At 45.8% G+C, this 20,501-nt stretch overlaps 1 long non-coding RNA gene across 1 annotated transcript; it reads left to right on the plus strand.

The window, feature by feature from the left end:
• The first annotated feature begins 4,259 nt into the window (after positions 1–4,259).
• Positions 4,260–14,974, plus strand: LOC148149270 (uncharacterized). The gene is made up of 2 exons (XR_015758243.1): positions 4,260–4,587; positions 14,107–14,974. It is a non-coding gene; the product is annotated as an uncharacterized LOC148149270 (long non-coding RNA).
• Positions 14,975–20,501: the final 5,527 nt, after the last annotated feature.

Consider the following 20,501-nt stretch of genomic DNA (forward strand, 5'->3'; position numbering starts at 1 on the left):
ACTCTGTGACACGATCAATCTATGAATGTTGTTGGAGCTGCACCCATCTAGGTAAGTGGGGAGTATTCAATCACACTCCTAACTTGGTCGATGGGCTTTGGGGGAATCAGGAGGTGATTTACTCGATTCAGTATTTCTAGCCTCTAACCTGCTCTTGTAACGACGGTGTTTTTGTGGTGAGTCCAGTTGAGTTTCTGGTCAATGGTACCTCAGGAATGTTGATAGTGGGAATTCAGTGATGGTAATAGTATTGACTGTCAAGGGGCGATGGTTAGATTGTCTCTTATTGGTGATGGTCATTGACTGGCATTTACATGACACCGATGGGAAATACTGCTTCTGAGATGAAACCTGGATATTGTCCAGATATTGTTGCATTTGGACGTGGACTGCTTCAGTATCTGAGGAGTTGAGAATGGTGCTGAACATTGTGCAATCTTTGGCAATCATCCCCATTTATGAGCTTGTCTTATGTTGCAATATCTGTTTGGAGTCTGTCCTATTTAGCACGGTGATAGTACCACACAACACAATGGAGGGGATTCTCAATGTGAAGGTCAGACTTTGTTTCTACAAGGACTGTGTGATGGTCACTCTTACCAATACTATCAAGGACAGATGTATCTGCAGCCACAAGATTGGTGAGGATGGGGTCAAGCATCTTTTTCCATCTTTTTGGTTCCTTCACCACCAGCTGCAGAGCCAGTCCCTCAGCTACGTCCATTAGGAACCAACCAGCTCCATCAGAAATGCTGCTGCCGAGCCACTCTCAGTGGTGGACATTGAAATCCCACACCCAGAGTACACTCACTGCTGTCACCACCCTCAGTGCTTCCTCCAAGTGCTGTTCAACATGGAGGGGAGACTGATTCATCAGCCGAGGGAGCAAGATATCTTGTAATCACAAGAAGGTTTCCTCGCCCATGTTTAACCTGGTGTCATGAGTCTTCACAGAGTCTAGAGGCTTCCCAAGGTAACTCCCTCCTGACTGTAGAGCACTGTGTCATCAGCTCTGCTGGGTCTGCCTTTCTGGTGGGACAGGACACATGCAGGGACAGTGATGGTGGTGTCTGGGACATTGTCTGTACGGTATGGTTCTGTGAGTATGACTGTGTCAGGCTGTTGCGTGACTAGTCTGTAAGACAGCTCTCCTGAATTTGGCACTAGCCCCCAGAGTCAGTAAGGAGGATGGAGCAGGGTAGACAGGGCTGTTTATGTCTTTGCCTTTTCGGTGACGAGATCGATGCCTGTGATCCGTCCGGTTTTAATTCTTTGTTGAGACGTCATGATTGATACAACTGAGAGCCTGGCTCAGCCATTTCAGAGGGCAGTTAAGGGTCAACCACATTGCTAGGGGACAGTTCCATGGACCCTACAGTACATTCTGTCCTCCCCCACTTCCCCATTCTGTATGTGGAAGGCTGAAGCCTGTCAGCAGGATATTCAGCTGCAGGAGTTATCACAGCACCTGCACAATGCTGTCCCCACATTAATTCAATGCAAAACTTGAATTCACGTCGTACCTTCGATGTCCAAACATTCCAAGAATGTGCACAAAGTTGCAGTAAGAGGAATGGGGGAGGGGGTGGATGAACATAAGAACTCGGAGCAGGAGCAGGCAATTCAGCCCCTCGAGCCCACTCCACCATTTAATACAATCATGGCTGATCCCATCTCAGCCTCAACTCCACTTTCCTGCCCACTCTCCATCATCCTCTAACCCATTATTCATTAAAAATCTGTCCATCTCCTCCTTGGTATGAGACAGGGAAGGGACCACTCCATTTCAGAAAAGACTGACCATGGAAGGGGAAGGAGAGGGGAAGGGATTGGAACATGTTGTGAATGGACAGGATGGGTCAGTGGGTCAGAGTCTGTCCTGTCCCTCCAGCTCACACTGATGGCCTGAGGATCTCCTCTCTCTGCTGGGCCTTCATGGAATGAGGTTTATGAACAAACCAGTCCCCAGTGAGAATAGGCCAACAGCACAGAACTGTCCTTTGTTTGACAAGAATATGTCCGTCTTCCTGACAGAGGCCAAACCCTGGTCAATGTGGAAATGGGCCTTTACTCCAGGAGAAGACATGCTTCTGGGGTCAAGGGTTAACATCCATTTGTGGGGCAGAGCAGAGGGAGATTTATCCTGCATTCAACTGTCACCACCTGGGATACTGTGAGAAAGAGAGAGAAGCGAGACAGAGAGAGAGATGGAGGGTGTGTGAGAGAGAGAGAGACAGAGGCAGAGAGAGACTCTGTGTGTATGTGTGAGAGAGAGAGAGAGAGAGAGAGACAGAGATACAGGGAGAAGCACTTGAGACAGTGTGGGATATGTGAGAGGACCAAGAGGGAGATAGAGGATAGAGGGAGGTAGAAATGGTGAGGCTCAGGGATACAGAGACAGATGTGAGTCAGTGTGATTGAGAGAGATGGAGAGAGAGAAAGAGACAAGGAGAGGACAAAGAGACAGGATGGGTGTGGAACCAAGCATGAAGAGAATTGAGAGAGAGGGTAGGGTTGAGTGTGAGAGCAAGAGGGACACGTGAGTATGGGTAGATACAGAATGACAGAGAGGTAGGGAGAGAGACTGTAGACTGGAAGGTAGAGAGGGAAGGAGAGAGAAAGAGGGAGGAATAGAGAGGGACAGATAACAATCGGAGGCTTTTCGTTGAAGTGAGAGAGGGAGCAAGTGACAGATGGAGAAACAGAGATTATGAGATGGAGTGAGAAAGCATCAGTGAGTTGGATAGAGTGGCTATGAGACAGAGTGAGACAGAGTGAGAGAGAGAGAGAGAAAGAGAGAAAACATGGGAGAGATTAATAGTGGGAGAGAGAGAGGTAGAGAGAAAGACGTGGCAGATGTGAGACAGAGAGAGGGACAGGTCTCTGGTCACCACATTCTGGGAGGGATGTGATTGTACTTGAGAGGGAGCAGAGGAGATTTCCCAGGATGCTGCCTGCGATGGAGGGTCAGCTATGAGGAAAGATTGGAAAGGTTGGGATTGTTTTCCTTGGAGCAGTGAAGGCCGAGAGGGAACCTGATAGAGGGGTATAAGATTATTTGAGGCAGTGATAGGGTGGGTAGGAAGACACTTTTTACATGAGTAAAGGACTCAAAAACCAGGAACAGAGACTGAAGGTAACACAGACATAGAAACATAGAAACCGCAGCAGGAGAAGGCCATTCGGCCCTTTGAGCCTGCTCTGTCATTCAGTATGATCATGGCTGATCCTCTCTCTCAAAGCTATATTCCTGCTTTCTCCCCATTCCCTTCATGCTGTTAAAATGCAAACAATTATCTCTCTCTTTTTCTTGAATATATTCAGTTCCTTGTCCTCCACAGCCTTCTGTGGTAGAGAATTCAACAGGTTGACCACCCTCTGAGTGAAGAAATGTTTCCTCATCTCAGCCCTAAATGGTCTATCCTGTATCCCCCTGAGAATGAACCCTGGTTCCAGACTCTCCAACCAGGGGAAACCTCCTCCCTGTCCAGCCTTGTTAGAATTTTATACATTTCAATCAGATCCCCTCTCATCCTTCTGAGCTCGAGTGAGTCCAGGCCCAGTTGAGTTGGAGTGTGAGAGGAGAGTTGAGAAGAAATGTTTTCACCCAGAGGGTGGTGGGAGTCTGGAACTCACTGCCTGAAAGGCTGGTTGACTCACAAACTCTCATGACATTGGAGCAGTGTTTAGATATTCACTTGTGTTGCTGTAGCCTCCAGGGTAATGGGCCAAGAGCTGGAGGATGGGATTAGTGTCAACAGATCTTTGTTTACCAGCACAGACACAATGGGCCAAATGGCCTCAGTCAGTGCTGTTCACATCAATGACTCTCTGAGATAGACAGAGAAAGAGAGAGAGAGAAAAGAGGAAGTGTGAGGGGCTGACGTGGCTCCCTCTGCCTGATGCCATTTACATACTGAGGAACACCCAGTCAGACTCTCTCAGGCTGCAGCTTTATAAAGCAGAGCCCAGTGAAGGGAGAGTTTATCAGGAACCAGGCACAGGGACAGGAGCACACACCATGATTTCACACATCCAGCTGATCTGGCCCCTGGCATTCTGTGTCGCAGGTACAAATCTCTCTCCTTCCACCTTGAATCTTTAGCTGCTCTCCATTTCACTCCAATTCCACTGACTTGTGATTGAAGGGAAAATGCTGAAACCAGAGGAATGCTCAGTGTCTCCAACAATCTCTCATTTGACAGGCTCTTTCTGTGACAGTTCTGACTTCACTGTGTTTCTCTCTGACCCCTCAGGTATCAGTGGGGACATCATCATGACCCAGTCTCCCCCGGTGCTGTCAGTGGGACTGGGCCAGACTGCAACCATCACCTGTAAATCCAGTCAGATTGCCAGTAGTAATGTTGAATGGTTCCAGCAGCAAGAAGGACAGAAACCCTCTCTCCTGATCTACAATGCAGCATCACGATTCACAGGAGTCTCCAACAGATTCACCGGGACACAAGTATCCAGCACACACTTCACCCTGACAATCAGCAACGTTCAGAATGAGGATGTCGCTGATTATTACTGTCAGCAAAGTTACAGCTCCCCTTACGTTCGGTAAAGGAACCAAGCTCAGACTGAGTAAGTAAATCCTTTCAATACTGGAACTTCCTAAAACACAAATGCTGAATTGTTGAAGGTGTTAGTGGGGAGCTGCAGTGAATGAAATGGTTGATTGAGGAGCACTGTGTCCAACAGGGTGTCCAGCTGTATTTCTTTAGTTCCGTTTGCCCGGATAAGCAGCAAGATATAAGTCAGTCAGTTTTACTCACCGTGTGGAGGAACTCTGTCCATTTGCAGCCTGTGGTCCCATTCCTGCAGCATGCAGTGAAATCAGTGAGTAGCCTCCTGCCAGTCTCAGTGTGTCGGACACGGGCAGAGTTTGATGTGAGCTCTGGCTGCTCTGATCTCACTGTCCTCAGCAGCAGCAGCAGCAGCACAGTGAGACACCGAGCTCCCATCTCCCCCAGCTTTAACTCTGCTCAACCACGCAATCACAGAATTGTTACAGTGCACAAGGAGGCCATTCCACCCATCCTGTCTGTACTGGCTCTCTGAATGAGCAATTGACTGAGTGTCATTCTCCTGCCTTCTCCCTGTCACCCTGCACATGGTTCCTTTTCAAATAACAGTCTCATTCCCTTCGGAATGTTTCAATTGAAGCTGCCTCCACCACACTCTCAGGCAGTGCATTCCACACCTTAACCACTCACTGGCTGAATTTTTTTTTTCCTCATCTCACTTTTGATTCTCTCACTAATTACTTTAAATCTGTGCCCTCTCCTTCTCAATACTTTCATGAGTGGGAACATTTTTTCCCTATTTACTCTGTCTAGACACATCCTGATTTTGAATTGCTCAAACAAATTTCCACTCAGCCTTCACTTCTCCAAGGAAGACAGTCCAAATTTGTTCATAACTGACTTTCCTCATCCCTGATCCTTCCATGGAATTTTGTTTTTACCCAATCTGCAAAATATTCACATCCTTCATGAATTATTCCCCTTATCTATTCCAGTAGTCCCATTTGCTTGCATTTAGCTAATTTCCCCCTATACAGTTCCTGTCCATGTACCTGTTCAAATGTCTTTTAAATGTTGTTATCATACTCATCTCTACGACTTCCTCTGGCAGCTCATTCAATGCATGCACCACACTCTACGTGAAAGAGATGCACCTCAGGTCCCTTTTGAATCTTTCCCCTCTTGCTTTAAACCTCTGCTGTTTAGTTTTGGACTCTCTTACCCTGGGGAATAAACCTGAGCTAGTCATCTTATCTATGCCCATTACGATTTTATAAACCTCTAAAATGTCACCCAGCAGCCTCTGACCTTCCAAGGAAAATAGCCCAGGCCTAACCAGCCTCTCCTTATAACTCAAACCCTCTCGTCTCGGTGACATCCTTGTCATCCTTTTTAAACCCTTTCCAGTTTAATGACATCCTTCCAATAGCAGGGTGACTGGGAATGTGGCCTGATCAATACCTTGGAGAGTCGTAACAACTCCCACACGTAATGCTCTGACCGATAGAAGCAATTGTACCAAATGCTTTCTTCACCATCCTGTCTCCATGTGACACCAGTTTCAATCCTCTATGTGCCTCCACCCCTTGACAACACTCCCCATGGCCCCACAATTAACTGTGTTAGCCCTGGTCTGGTTTTTGTACCAAAATGTAACACCTCCCTATTATCTCAATGTGTAATGTAAATGTACTCTCAAATAGCCTTCTTCATTGTCCATGAAACTACCAATGTTAGTGTCATCGGCAAACTCACAAACCATGGCACCTATATTCTCATTCAATTTGTTTCTATAAATGATGAACAATGATGAACCCAGAACCAATCCTTTTGCCACACCGCTGGTCACAGGCTTCCAGTCTGAACAACAACCACTCTCTGTCTCCAACCATTAAGCCAATTTTGTATCAGTTAGCTTGCCCTCCCTGGATCCAACTTGATCTAACTTACTAACCAGTTGTCCATGCAATACCTTGTCAAAGGTCTTGCTAAAGTACATGTAGGCAATGTCTACCACTCTGCCCTCAGCTATCTTCGTGGTCATGTCTTCAAAAAACTTAATCAAATTTGTGAGACATGATTTCCCACTTACAAAGCCTTGTGGACTATCCTTAATCAATCCTTATCTTTCCAATGCATTTAGATCTTGTCTCTCAAAATCCCCTCCAACAACTTATTCCCCACTGATAGCAGACTCCCTGGTCTATAATTCCCTGGGTATTCCTTGCAGACCTTCCTAAATATCAGCACAACATTAACCACGCTCCAGTCTTCCAGCACATCACCCGTGGCTGTTGATGATACAAACATCTCCACAAGGGGCGTCACTGTCTCTTCCCAAGCTTCCCACAAAGTAGTGGAATGGACCTGATCAGCTCCTGGGGATTTATCTACCTTCATGAGTTTAAAGAACAGATTACAGCATCTCTTCTTCTGTAATATGGACTCTTCTCAAGACATCAACACTTTTTTCCTGAATTTCCTTCTCTTCCATGTCCTTCTCAACCGTAAATACTGCGGCAAAATATTAGATTGGTAACTCATTCATATTCACTTTTAAAATAAAATATGAAAAATTCTAAGAGTGATTTGGAGGTGATCCATGGGATATGATCCATGATCTTTACTTTACTCTAGATTGTCCTTTGTCCTTTTCCACGGTCACCCTGAACCTTATGATACAATGATCACTCTTCCCTAAATGCCCTCTCACTGACACTCGATCTACTTGGGCCTCCTCATTCCCAAGATCCAGGTCTGGCAGAGCTTCTTTCTGATTGGAATGGGAACACACGGCTGGAGAAAATTCACCCGAGCACACTCTCACGACTCTGGCCCCTCTCTGCCCTTCACACTGCTCCGATTTCATTCTATATTCTGATAATTAAAGTCACCCGAATGTGTGCTGTGAATTTCTTGCAGATTTCTTCCTCTACATCCTTCCCTCTAGTTGGTGACCGACAGACTGCACTGAACAACCTGATTGCACCTTTTTGTTCCTTATCTCGAACCAAATCGATTCTGCCCTTGACCCCTCTGGGACATCCTCTTTCTCCAGCTCTGCACTGATCTTAACCAATCCCACACCTCCCATCTTCCTCCCCTTTCCTATCTTTAGTGAACACCTTGTATCCAGGAATATTTAACACCCAGTCCTGTCCTCATTTGAGCCTTATCTGTAAGAGCAACAACACCAGATTTCCACTTGGTAATATGCATCTGTAACTCCCCAATCTTATTCCCCATACTCCACGCAGGCCCCTACATGCACACAGTCAGTTGGATTTCGAAATTATTACGCTCTCCCTCACTGTGACCCGGCCAAATAAGTTATTATTGCTTACTTTGGAGTATCTATCTCTTGCATGATTCTGTTTTCCTTGGTGTTCCTCCCTGATATTTCCTCTTGGTTTCCACAGCCCCCACTTCCATGTTCATTTAAACTCTCTCCAACAGCACCAGCAAATCACCCCACAAAAAGCTCAGTTCTGTTCAGGAGCAACCCATCTGGTCTATAGAGGTCACATCTCCCACAAAGTCATTCCCAATGTCCCAAGAATCTCAAGCGCTCCCTCCTGGATCACCTTTCCAGCCTCAGATATACCCTGTTTTATTCACCTGTTCCTATCCTCACTTGCATTGGTCACTGGGAGTAATCCAGAGATTCAGAATTTTGAGCTCCTGTTGCTAATTGCCTCCAGAGCTCCCTAAATTCTGACTGCAGGACCACATCCCTTTTCTCACTCTGTCACTGGACCACAACTGCTGCCTGTTCCCCCTCTCCCCTCAGCGTGCTCTGCAGCTGCTCAGTGACATCCTTGACCCTGACACCAGGGAGACAACATACAATCCTGGATTCCCATCTGCAGCTGCAGAAACAACTATCGATTGCCCTCACTCTCAAATCTCCTCTCACTATCACTCTTCCAGTCTTCCTTGTACCCCCCTGTACAGCTGAGCCCCCAGTGGTGCCATGGACCTGGCTCTGGCTGCACTCCCCAGATGAACCATCATTCTCATCAGGATTCCAAACTGAATCCTGGTTGGACAGTGGGATGCATTCAGGGGATTCCTGTACTAGCTGTCTGGTCCTTTTGGACTGTCTGCTGTTCCCCCATTCCCTCTCTCCCTGTATATTCTGAAGCTGCAGAGTGACCACATCTAGAAACGTGCTCTCCACGGAGCTCTCAGCCTCACGGACGCTCCGCACTGACACCAGCTTCTGCTCAATCTCCGGAAACCTGGAGCTCCAATTGCTGTCACTGACCACACTGCCTACACTCATGGTATTCCAGGAGCTGGGAAGCATCCTGAAGTTCCCACATGGAACAGGGTGCACACTCTCACCACTCCCTGGTTATCCCTTGATGAAGTTCTGATGACAAACAGCTCCAGCTGGGCTCAAATCCAGGCCTTTCAGTGTTCCAGGGTTTGGCAGAGTCTGTTCAAAAGACAATATGATAATAGAGCAGAATTAGGCCATTCGCCCCATCAAGTCTGCTGTGCCGTTTGGTCATGGCTGATGTGTTTCTCACGACCATTCTCCTGCCTTCTTCCCATTATGTTTGATCGCCTTCCCAATCAGGAACCTACCAATGTCCGTCCGAAACACACTCAATTCCTTCACCTCCACAGCATGAGTTCCACAGATTAACCACCCTCTGGCAGAAGAAATTCCTCCTCATCTCAGTCCTAATGGATTACCCCTAAATTCTGAGGCTGTGCCCTCTGGTCCATGTTTCTCTTACTGGTGGAAACATCTCATCCCCGCCCACTCTATCCAGGCCTCTCAGTATTCTGTAAGTTTCAATGTTATCTCCCCATGTCCTTCAGAACTCTATCAAGTACACATCCAGAGTCCTCAATCTCTCCTCATCAGACCAGGCTGTCACCACCAGGGTCATCCTTATAAACCTCCTCTGGATCTCCCCCAATGCAAGCACATCCCTCCTTAGATACAGGTCCCAAAACTGTTCACAATATTCCAAATGCAGTCTGGCCAGCGTCTCATACAGCCTCAGCAGTACACACCTGCTCTTGTATTCTAACTCAGTTGAAATGAATGATAATATTGCATTTGTCTTCCTAATTGCCAACTGAACCTACATATTAACCTAAAGTGAAATCTGAAAGAGGACTCCTAAGTCCCTTTGGGTTTCAGAATGCCAAATTTCCCCATTTAAAAAACAGTTTGAGCCTCTATTCTTCCAACCTAAGGGCATAACCTCACACTTTCCCACTTTGTATTCCATCAGCCACTTTTTTCCCCTCTCTCTGAGCCTTTCCAAGTCCTTCTGCAGCCTCTCTGCTTCCTCAACTCCCTCTGTTCCTCACCTCATCTTTGTGTCATCAGCAAATTTAAGAACAATGCCCTCAGTTCCTTTTCCCAGATCGTTAATATATAATTAATTGTTACATGAATAGCTGAGGTCCCAACACTGCCCCCTGCTGAACTGCACGAGGCACCAGCTGCCATCCTGCAAAAGACCCATTTATTTCCACTCTCTATCCCATGTCAGTACCGGGCCCCAAACCCCGTGGGCTCTTATGTTATTTAGCAGCCTCCTGTGTGGCAACTTGTCAAAGGCCTTTTGGAAACCCAAACAGATCATATCCATTGGCTCTCCTTTGCTAACTTGCTCATTGACTCCGATTATTACATCAAATTCCAGCTTCTCCCTCTCGAACTGCAGGGTGAATTGTATCACATTATGGTCACTGCTCCCTCAGGGTTCACTCACCTTCAGCTCCCCAATCAGGGCTGCCTCATTACACATCACCGAATCCGGAATTACCTGTTTCCTAGTGGGTCTACCACAAACTGTTCCAAAAAAGGCCTCTCGCAGACATTCCATGAATTCCTTTCCTTGAGATCCATTCCCAAGCTGACTTTCCCAGTCCACCTGCATATTGCAGTCCCCATGATTATTGTAATAATCCCTTTCTTATATGCCTTTTCTATCTCCTGATTTATTTTCTGCCCCACATCCCGACTACTGAGAGGAGACTTGTACATAATTCCCATCAAGCCCTTTGCTATTTTGTGGGTCTTTAAGTTGACTCACACAGATTCTATGCTTTCCAACTCCATATTTCCTCTTGCTGTCGATGTAATTTCAGTTCTTCCTGACAGGATAAACCTGCTCCTCCCTCACCCCACCCCCACCCCCTTCAGATGTACCTATCATTAGAAACATGGAAACATAGAAAATGGCTGCAGGAATCGGCCACTCGGCCCTTTGAGTCTGCACCACCATTCAATATGATCATGGCTGATTACCCAATCTCATTATCCAATTCCCACTCCGCCCCCATATCCTTGATTCCACAGGTTCACAACATCGGAATAACTTAACCCTTAATCTTCGACAGTGACCCCTAGTTTTGGACTTGCCTAATATCAAGAACATTCTTCCAGCATCAAGCCTGTCAATTCCCATCAGGATTTTATATGTTTCTGTGAGATTCCTCTCATTCTTCTAAATCCCAGTGAGTACAAGCCCAGTCGATCCAGTCTTTCCTCATATGTCAGTCCTGCCGTCCCGGGAATCAGTCTGGAGAACCTTCGCTGGACTCCCTCAATAGCAAGAATGTCCTTCCTCAGACTAGGAGACCAAACCTGCACACAATACTCAAGGTGAGGCCTCACCAAGGCCCAGTATAATTCTGCAAGACATCCTTTCTCCAATACACAAATCCTCTCACTGTGAAGGCCAGCATGCCATTAGCTTTCCTCACTGCCTGCTGCACCTGCATGCCCCCTTTCAGTTACTGTTCCACCATGACACCCAACTCACATTGCACCTCACCTTTTCCTAAACTTTCACCATTTATTAATAATCTGACTTCCTATTTTACCACCAAAGTGGATAATCTCACATTTACCCAAATTATATTGCATTTACCAAGTATTTGTCCACTCAGCCAGCCTGTCCAAGTTACTCTGCAGCCTCTTAGCATCCTCCTCACAGCACACATTGCCACCCAGCTGAGTGTCATCTGCAAATTTGGGGGGATTGCATTCAATTCCTTTGTCCATATCATTTATGTATATTGTGAATAGCTGGGGTCCCAGCACTGAACCCTGTGGTATCCAACTCATCACTGCCACTTTGAGAAGGACCCATTTATTTCAACTCTCTGTTTTCTGTCCGCCAATGAGGTCTCTCTTAATGTCAATACATTACCTCTGATATCATGAGGTTTAATTTAACTCATTTTTGACCTTGTCAAAAGCCTTTTGAAAGTCCAGTCACACAACATCCACTGGGTCCTGAGGGAGGGTCACCCAATCTGAAACGCTAACTTCAATTGCTGTCCACAGATGCTGCCAGACCTGCTGACCTTTTCATCAATTTTTGATGTCCACTGATTCAGCCTTGTCCACTCTCTACTGATCACATCCTCAAAAACTTCCAGAAGATGTGTCAGGCCTGATTTCCCTTTCGTAAATCCATGCTGACTTGGTCCGATCCTGTCACTGCTTTCCAAATGCTCGTTTACTGTATCTTTAATAACTGACTCCAGTGTTTTCCTCATGTATAATTTCTCATTTTCACTCTCCCTCATTTTATTAAAAAGTGGGGTTACATTGGATACTGTCCAGTCCATTGGAACTCTGTCAGAGTCGACAGAATGTTGGAAAATGATCAACAATGTGTCCACTATTTCTACACCCACTTTCTTAAATACTCTGATGAGTTGCTGGCCCCTGGGGCCTTACATGTTTTGATACCATCAGTCTGCCCAAAACCATTTCCTGACTAACAAGGATTACCTTCAGTTCTTGCTTCACACTTGACCCTCTATCCCCCTGCATTTCCTTTCAATAGGATGTGCATCCCTGGATATTTAGTTCCCAGCCCTGATCCCCTTGCAGCCACGTCCCTGCACTACAGGCTCATTTACCTTGTTTCATATACTCGATGCATCGAAGTACAACACCCTCAGTCATGCACTGACTGCCTCTTTCTCATAGTTATCTCCTTTAGAAAACATGGAATCCCTGCAGTATGGAAGCAGGCCATTCAGCCCAGACTGACCCTCCAAAAAACATCCCACCCACCCTACAATTGCCATGGATAATGCTCCTAACCTACACATATTTCTGGCAATGGGAGGAAACCCAAGTGGACACCGGGAGAATGTGTAAACCCCACACAGACAGTCAGTTGGAATTGAGTCTGTGTCTCTGGAGCTGTGAGACAGCAGTGCTAACCACTGACCCACCATTCCACCCTGCAGGGCTTCAATTTTGATTCTTGATCCTTTCCATACTCTCTATCCTATTACTTGGTCTGGATGCTTTAATAAAGTGTCCTGTCCCCCTACCTTCTTTAATTAGTTTAAATTCCTCAGAAACTTGATTTCCCTTGGTTTGTGTGGTACCACTTTGTCTACATTATTCCGAATGTTTCATGCGTTAAGATACAAAACCTTTAAGCTTGTTCTATATTGAGTTTCCCTGCACTTTTAAGTTTCCTCAGTACAATATGACATTCACAATACTCTGTCCCTTTCCTTTTATTTTCTGGTAACAATCAATCCCATCACTAACCAGTAATCCTACCTTCTCCTTTAACTTTCATTTCCTCATTTTCCATCCAACTGTTCCAGTTACTTTCTCTTTGAATCGTATTCAGGCTGATACTTATTCCTGAACAAACATCACTCAAAAATATTCCTTGGTTCATTGTTGCTTGTGGTATCTTGCTGTGTACAATCTGGCTTGTACATTTCCTACATTATAACAGTGACCACAATTCAAACAAGTCCCACACTGTCTGCAAATGTCTTTGGGACAGCATGGATCTTTCTTTTCTTTGGATGAACTGGGAATCTTTCAGATGTGAAAGATGCCATTCCAATATTGCACAGTCCTCCTCCTGAACTAGTTTCTGCTTTGTCCCTCTCTTTTGTGAAAACAGACCGAAAGTTTTCATGAGGAACCATTGCTCCATCTTCCACCACCGCACACAAGTTCCCTTCCTGCTCTCGAATGGGCCTCATACATTCCTTTATTCACCTGTTCTTTCTGTGATTATAAAACATCACTGGGATTTCTCAGACTTCATTTGGACACATTTCATCCTGTCAGCTCTTTGCTTTCCTCAGGTCCTGGTAAATTTCACCCCTGCATTTTGTCTTTCAGCCACTTTTACCCAATCCCTGGCTAGTTCAGTAAAATGGTTTGTTCCCAAATGAAAACTTTTACACTTGCTCCATGGTTCTCCATTTCCATCCCTCCTCTCAATCTCACTGAATTCTGATCATTGTCATGAAAATGCTCCCCCATTGATAGCCCTTCCAGCTGCCCACATTCATTCCCTAAACAATGATCCAAAACTGTCCCTTCTCTTTCACCATCACCTTCTCAGAGGCAATTAGTGATGGGCAATAAATGCTCGCCCTGCCAGTGACACTCATATTCCAAGAGCAATTTTAAAAGTCCCTGTCCTTTTATGGGGTTTGTTAGGTATTGAATATAAATGTTCAAATGGATTGTTTTGCCAGTGAATGTTCAGAGTTGAAATCCCTTTGAATGGCAGGGATTAAAATTGTTTGTCTTGTCTTTCAGGCCGTGAGAACTCTCAGCCGAAGCTCACCCTGTTGCCCCCCTCCCCGGAGCAGGTCAATGCCAAGGGCACTGCCACCCTGGTGTGCCTTGCCAATCACTTCTATCCTGATGAGCTGGAGGTGCAGTGGAAGAAGGACGGTGCAGTCATTTCAGACGGGGTTCAGACCAGCAACTACCTGCGAGTTTCGGACAGCACCTACAGTGTCAGCAGCCTGCTGACCCTCTCTGGGTCTGACTGGGAGTCCAACGCTCGCTTCTCCTGTGCCCTCACCCACGTGACCCTCCCCTCTCCCCTCAGCAAGAGCATCAGGAGATCAGAATGTGTAGAGGGTTCGAGACAGTCCACAGAGGAGACACAACTTTAAACAGAACAGGGCTGAGCTGGCAGGACAAAGGTCATTGTCAGCACTGAATTTCAACTCTCTTCCTTCTTGGGATTGGCTCGGTGACATTTCTGAGGTTCAGGGGTTAAGGCAGGTCATTGGGATCAAAAGGAAGCTTTACTCTGTATCAAACCCCGTGCTGACCCTGTCCTGGGAGCGTTTTATGGGGACAGTGATGACTTGTGATGCCAAGTAAAACCTCTCGAAGATGCTGAAAACTGTCAGCTATACAAACAATGAGAACCTCTGAAATCTCTGCCTCAGTAAACCAGGTCTCCTTCCTGCTCAGCCGCCAGTTCGAATTTAAGCTTCTGTCATTACTTAAAGGGACAGGATTCTCAGGTTATTGAGAAAATCTCCACGTGTTTTCCTCAAGTTCCATTGTGGCTGTGATTTTGAGCAGCTTCTTCTGTCTAGGCTGTTAATTGCAGTCTTTTTTCTGTCAATGTAAATCTGGAAAAAGGAATAAAGATCAAGAAGATTCAGTCTCTGTCTCGTGTGCTTTGGAAATGGCCAGAGCTACTGGGAACCCTGCATTGATGAATATGATCAGCAGCATCTTGTTACTCAGTATAACAATTTCACAGGTTTTGGGAAATAAATATTCCTTAAATTAGACTTGGGTTTTCTTCACTCTTAAAGTGCGATGGAATGGTCCCGTGTGTCCCTTGGATTCAGTCCCAGATTCCACCGTGGCTCTTTCATTCAAACACCATTAGCACACTGACACCACATTCAGAGGACAATCCTGAGATGGGGCAAGTTTGGTTCTTGATTGTGGGGAAATGGGGGCTGGGTGTGAAATGTCCAGTCTGAAGCTGGTGGGGGTACTTTATAATGAAGAATAGAAACTGATGTCAGAATAAAGTCAGGTTTTGATGGGAGTGAGGAATATCTCAGTGATCTGTCTCCAGAATCCACACACTACACACATCCTTCTGTCAGACCCTGACGGCAGAGAAACTGCTCCTTGACAACTTATATTTCTCTATCTTTCCCAGAAAAGGTGAAGTATTCTCTGCCTCAGTGATTCCCTGGGACAGGCCATTTTAAAAAGGGCTGTGGGAAGGGAACTGTTGCCTCTCATTGACAAAGCCAATGGAAGGATGTGGAGCTGGCACTGTGAAATATCAGGGCATAGAGGATGACACCAGAAGCAATTCAATGTTGTCACTCTCTCCTTTGCAATTGCTAAACTGGTAACAATTACTTTTTGCTCACAATTTGCTCTCTCGAATTTGATCCACTTGCCTTTCTTACTTTGCTTTTTTTGACTTCAGTCTGTGGGTAGTTCCATCAAAACCCAATCTCCTCACACTCATCCTGGCCCCTGAAGAGATTAGAGACAAACTGCAAATGCTGGAATCTAAGGTTGACAAGCAGGAGGCTGGGAGAACACAGCAAGACTGGCAGCATCAGGAGGTGGAGAAATCGACATTTTGGGTGTAAACCTTTTTCAGGAAGTGGGGTGGGTGGGTGTTGGGGGAGCTGCAGATAAAGGGAGTGGCCGGGGCAGTGTGGTTAGGTGGGGATAGGTGGAGACAGGTCGAGGTTAGGACATGGTTGGTCGAAGGGAGGGATAATTCTGGATTCATCTCTCCCATCGACCAATCAGGTCATACTCTCTATCTTTCTCAACCTATCCCCACCTCAGCACCTCGCTCCCACCCACCCCTTTATCTGCAACTCCCCTGACACCTACCCTCCCCCTTCCTGAAGAAGGGTTACACCTGAAACGTCGACCCCTGAAGAGATTAGACGAGGTTATTTCATTGAATCAAATCATTGAGCCCATCAATCCTGAGAACAGATTCCAACATTGAAGCCCCATTTTCTAGTTGCACATGTAAAGTCTCTTTCAGGCTGAAAGAAGGAAGCTTTCGATTGAGAAATGAGTGAGCTTAACCCAGATCCTGAACAACAGCACTTCAGAATGGAGTGATATAAATCAGAAGCAATATAAATACAGGGCAGCTTATATACTGCAGCTCGCACTGAGTGCAGCCAGCACAGAGGGGAATGCTGGGAGGTTTGGTCAGTGTGGGAGTTTGGTGAACTCAGGGAAGGAGTCCACCTTTGCTTTTCCAAAGTGATTTGGGACTGTCACTTCAGCTGCTGGGAGCCTGCACATGCACTTGGTTTGAATGAAACAAAATGGTAAACAAGAAAATAGGAATCTGGAAATTGTTTCGTATGAGGGAATGTGTAAATAGACTGCTTCAGGACATGTCCATTAGGGGAGGTTAATAAATGCAAAGTACTGAAACTTCAAAACAGAGACTAAAGACAATTACTGGACCAATGAAGGAATGGATATTTTTCAGTTGTAAGTAAGATCAACATTTCTTTATTGCATTGAAATGATTCAGGGTAAATACATCTGCAGTGAATGTAAAAAAACTACAGGAACTCCCATTCAGGGAGTTTGGAATGAAGGCTGAATTGAAAAAACAGTGATATATCAGGGAGTGCCGGAGATACCTGGAGACTTAGTTCCAGAAGGAAGTTATAGGCCTCAGGACTGCACAGTTCAATTCCATGTGTAGTAAAGGGCAGGAGGGTACGACACACGAGGGAGGCAGATAGGGATTTGGAGGATACAGTGGGACAGGAAAACCCCTCACTCTTCTAAACTCCAGTGAGAGCAAGGCCAGCCTTTCCAATCCTTCCTCATCTCACAGGCCCCTCATTCCAGGGATCAATCGGGTAAAACTCCTCTGAAACACCTCTAATGCATTTATATTCTTCCTTCAATAAGGAGACCAAAACTACACACAATACGATATTTGAGATGTGATCACATCAAATCCAGGAATAACTGAGACATCACAGTCTCACTTTCTGGTCCCGAATCACGCCTACTCTTAGTTTTCCCAGCGTTTTTACTGTCCATCTTTAATTGTCCTGGACAAGATGGTGCTGAGCTGCCTTCTTCAACCGCTGCAGTCTATGTGCTGTAGGTAGACTCATAATGTCCTTAGGAAGGGAATTCCAGAATTCTGACCCAGTGACGATGTTTCCAAGTCAAACTGGTGAATGGCTTGGAGAGGAACTTTCTGGGGTGATGCTGCCCTTGTCCTTCTTGATTCAAGTAATCATGGGTTTAGAAGGTGTTGTCTCAGGACCTTTGGTGAATTTCTGCAATGCATCTTGTAGATAGTGCACACAAATGTTACTGAATGTTGGTGTGGAGGGAATGGATATGTGTGGAAGTGGTGCCAAACAAGCGGGCTAAAATTTGATAAACAAAATTTAAATAAAATAATATAAAACAACCTAAAATGAAATAAAATAAAATGTTCTTGCTTTTTTGATTAAACATCACTGAACCCCAAATATTAACTCCTCCCTTTTACATGATAATGAGGATTGAACTCTTGTTGGTGCAGTTTTTTTTTTAATCATCTCAGAATATTCAAAGCTGTGAGCACAGAGCAGTCACGTTCCCGGACAAGATGGTGAGGTCCCACAGACAGTAAACGAATGACGAGACACATCTGTTTTGTTGGCACTCGTTGAATAGCGAGCAGGATACCCGAGGGAATCTCTTCAGAATGGGATCTTGTTGAACCCCCTGAGGTGGGGGTGGGGGTGGTCAGGGTGTGGTGGTGGTTGGGCATCAAATGGTGGAGCCAGAGACTGTGCAACTTTCAACAGTGCACCTCGGTCTCAGCCTGGATTCTGTGCTCTCATTTCTGAGGTGGCTTTCAATCCGATGACCATTTTGACGATGAGGCAGGAGCATTACCCATGGAGCCACGGTCAGTAACAATGTAAACTGTGTGGCTCTGAAAGCCTGAGTCTGCATCTCAGCTCAGAAGGATATCAGCTCATTCATCAAATCTGTTTCTGCCCCTCTGCAGGCTAACCAGGCTGCCGGTGCCTTTCCAACACTCCCACGTTTCCTCCTGTGTCACAGCTCATTCTCCTGAGGGATAGATGTGCTTGGAGTCGAGAAGTGTGGGGCTGGGAAAGCACAGCTGGTCAGGCAGTTGTGCTCAGGCCGAGGACATCACCTTGTCCCTCTGTCAGATCCTCTTCAAGAAACTCATGGCTCACCACCACCGCTCAACAGTTAGGGAAGGGTAACAAGCAAGGATGGAGATGGGGACGCGAAGCCTCAAGTGCTGTTCTCTGCAGTTTGGGGGCACGCTTTGACAGCTGTTTGTTAGATCTTTGAGTATTATTCATTTTTTGCTGATGCCAGTGATAATCCAAAGGACACTCCACCTTTCAGTCTGACAAACCAGGGTCACCCATGTCATGGCTCTGTTTCTGGTCGAGGCTCCAGTCTTTCAAAGAGATGAATTCAAGCCTCACCAGTTTGATCATTTGAATTGTATGCCATTTATTTTGATTTCTCCTGGGATGGGGTGGGCGTTGACGTGTCGATTATTTGTTGCCCTTCCCGAATTGTCCTGGAGATGGCGGTGGTGAGCCATGTAATATCTGGGAAGCAACTGATAGATCATTCCCACTGGAATCGACTGGAATGAATGTGGGTTTATTCATGGCTAATGGAAAGAGTCATTACCCATAATCCTCAGCTGCTGTGCAAGTGCTCTATAGTTACTAGAAGGCAGTTGTTTCTCTCTGCCCGAACAAGACGAAGTCAGAAGTCACACAAAAGCAGGTTCTAGCCAACAGGTTCATTTTAAATCACAAGCTTCCGAAACGCTGCTCCTTCATCAGGTGTACCCCAGTCCACCATTGACATCCCCACATTACTGAACAGTACAAATAAACTGGGGCTTTGAGAGGATCTAACCGGCTCCATCTGGAGAATCGTGGGGAGAGAGAGAGAAAAAAGAGAACAGCTTTCGGACCAGGATACTTATCGCATCGCAATGAAAATGCCCTGCATGCTATGATATATCAAAACGGAGTACTTTGGTGTGATTTTTGATTGTCTCCAGATTGTGCTTTTTTTCATTCTATGATACACGTGGACGATGTCAGTATTGGGTATCACAAAGCATGTTTGGTATCGCAAAGTATGTTTCCTCCATTGAACACTTTCCAACACACTCTCTCCATCTTGCTTTAATCCTTATTGACTCTTGGACATTCCCCCTACACTCTCACTCTGTCCCGGTCCCAGAGGAATTGATGGCCTGAGTTCATGACCCCGCACTGTGTGAAGATTGGTGTGAAGTGAGGCCAGTGTGTTGGAGCTTGGGCCCCTGCTGGAGAAGTCCAGAACCAGGCTCATAGTTTAAGGTTAAGGGGTAAACCCTATAGGACAGAGATGAGGAAAAATGTTTTCACCCGGAGAGTGGAGAGCCTGTGGAATTCTCTGTCACAGAAAGTGGTTGAGGCCAAAACATTACGTTTTCAAGAAGGAGGTTGAGATAGCTCTTGTGGCTAAAGATTCAAGCCATATGGGCTAGGGAGGGATTACAGTACAGTGCTCAATGATCAGCCATGACCATAGATAGATTCTTGATGACTGAAGGGATGAAACATTATCACAGAATGTCGAGTTGAGGTTAAAATCAGATCAACCATAATCTTATTGAATGGGGGAGTGGGTTCAAAGGGCCGAGTGGTCTACTTTTGTTCCTTGCTCATTTGTTGCCTCATACACTTTCACACGATCAGACAATGTAGTTTATATTTTCTACCTGCAGGTTAAGCTGCTTGTACAATATGCTTCATCTGCGCAGTGTTTACTCCTGCTTTTCACCAGGACATGTTAAAGATAATGGTCCCATAATCAATCCATTAACTCTGTGAGTTGATTTATTTAAAACAATAAAACATGTTACAAGTCATGAAGAAGGCATTACAGCAAGCAATAATGTTCAGCATGTTGGCTCAGTGGTTAGCACTGCTGTCTCACAGCACCAGGGACCTGGGTTCAATACCAGCCTCAGGTGATTGTCTGTGTGGAGTTTGCACATTCTCCCTGTGACAGTGTGGGTTTCCTCTGGGTGCTCTGGTTTCCTGCTATGGTGCAAAGGTGTGCAGGTTGGGAGAATTGGCCAAGCTAAATTACCCATGGTGTTCAGG

The sequence above is a fragment of the Chiloscyllium plagiosum genome, unplaced genomic scaffold, assembly GCF_037043375.1.
Source record: "Chiloscyllium plagiosum isolate Xiang-an unplaced genomic scaffold, Cpla_swu_hap1 HiC_scaffold_9, whole genome shotgun sequence".
Lineage (NCBI taxonomy): Eukaryota > Metazoa > Chordata > Chondrichthyes > Orectolobiformes > Hemiscylliidae > Chiloscyllium > Chiloscyllium plagiosum.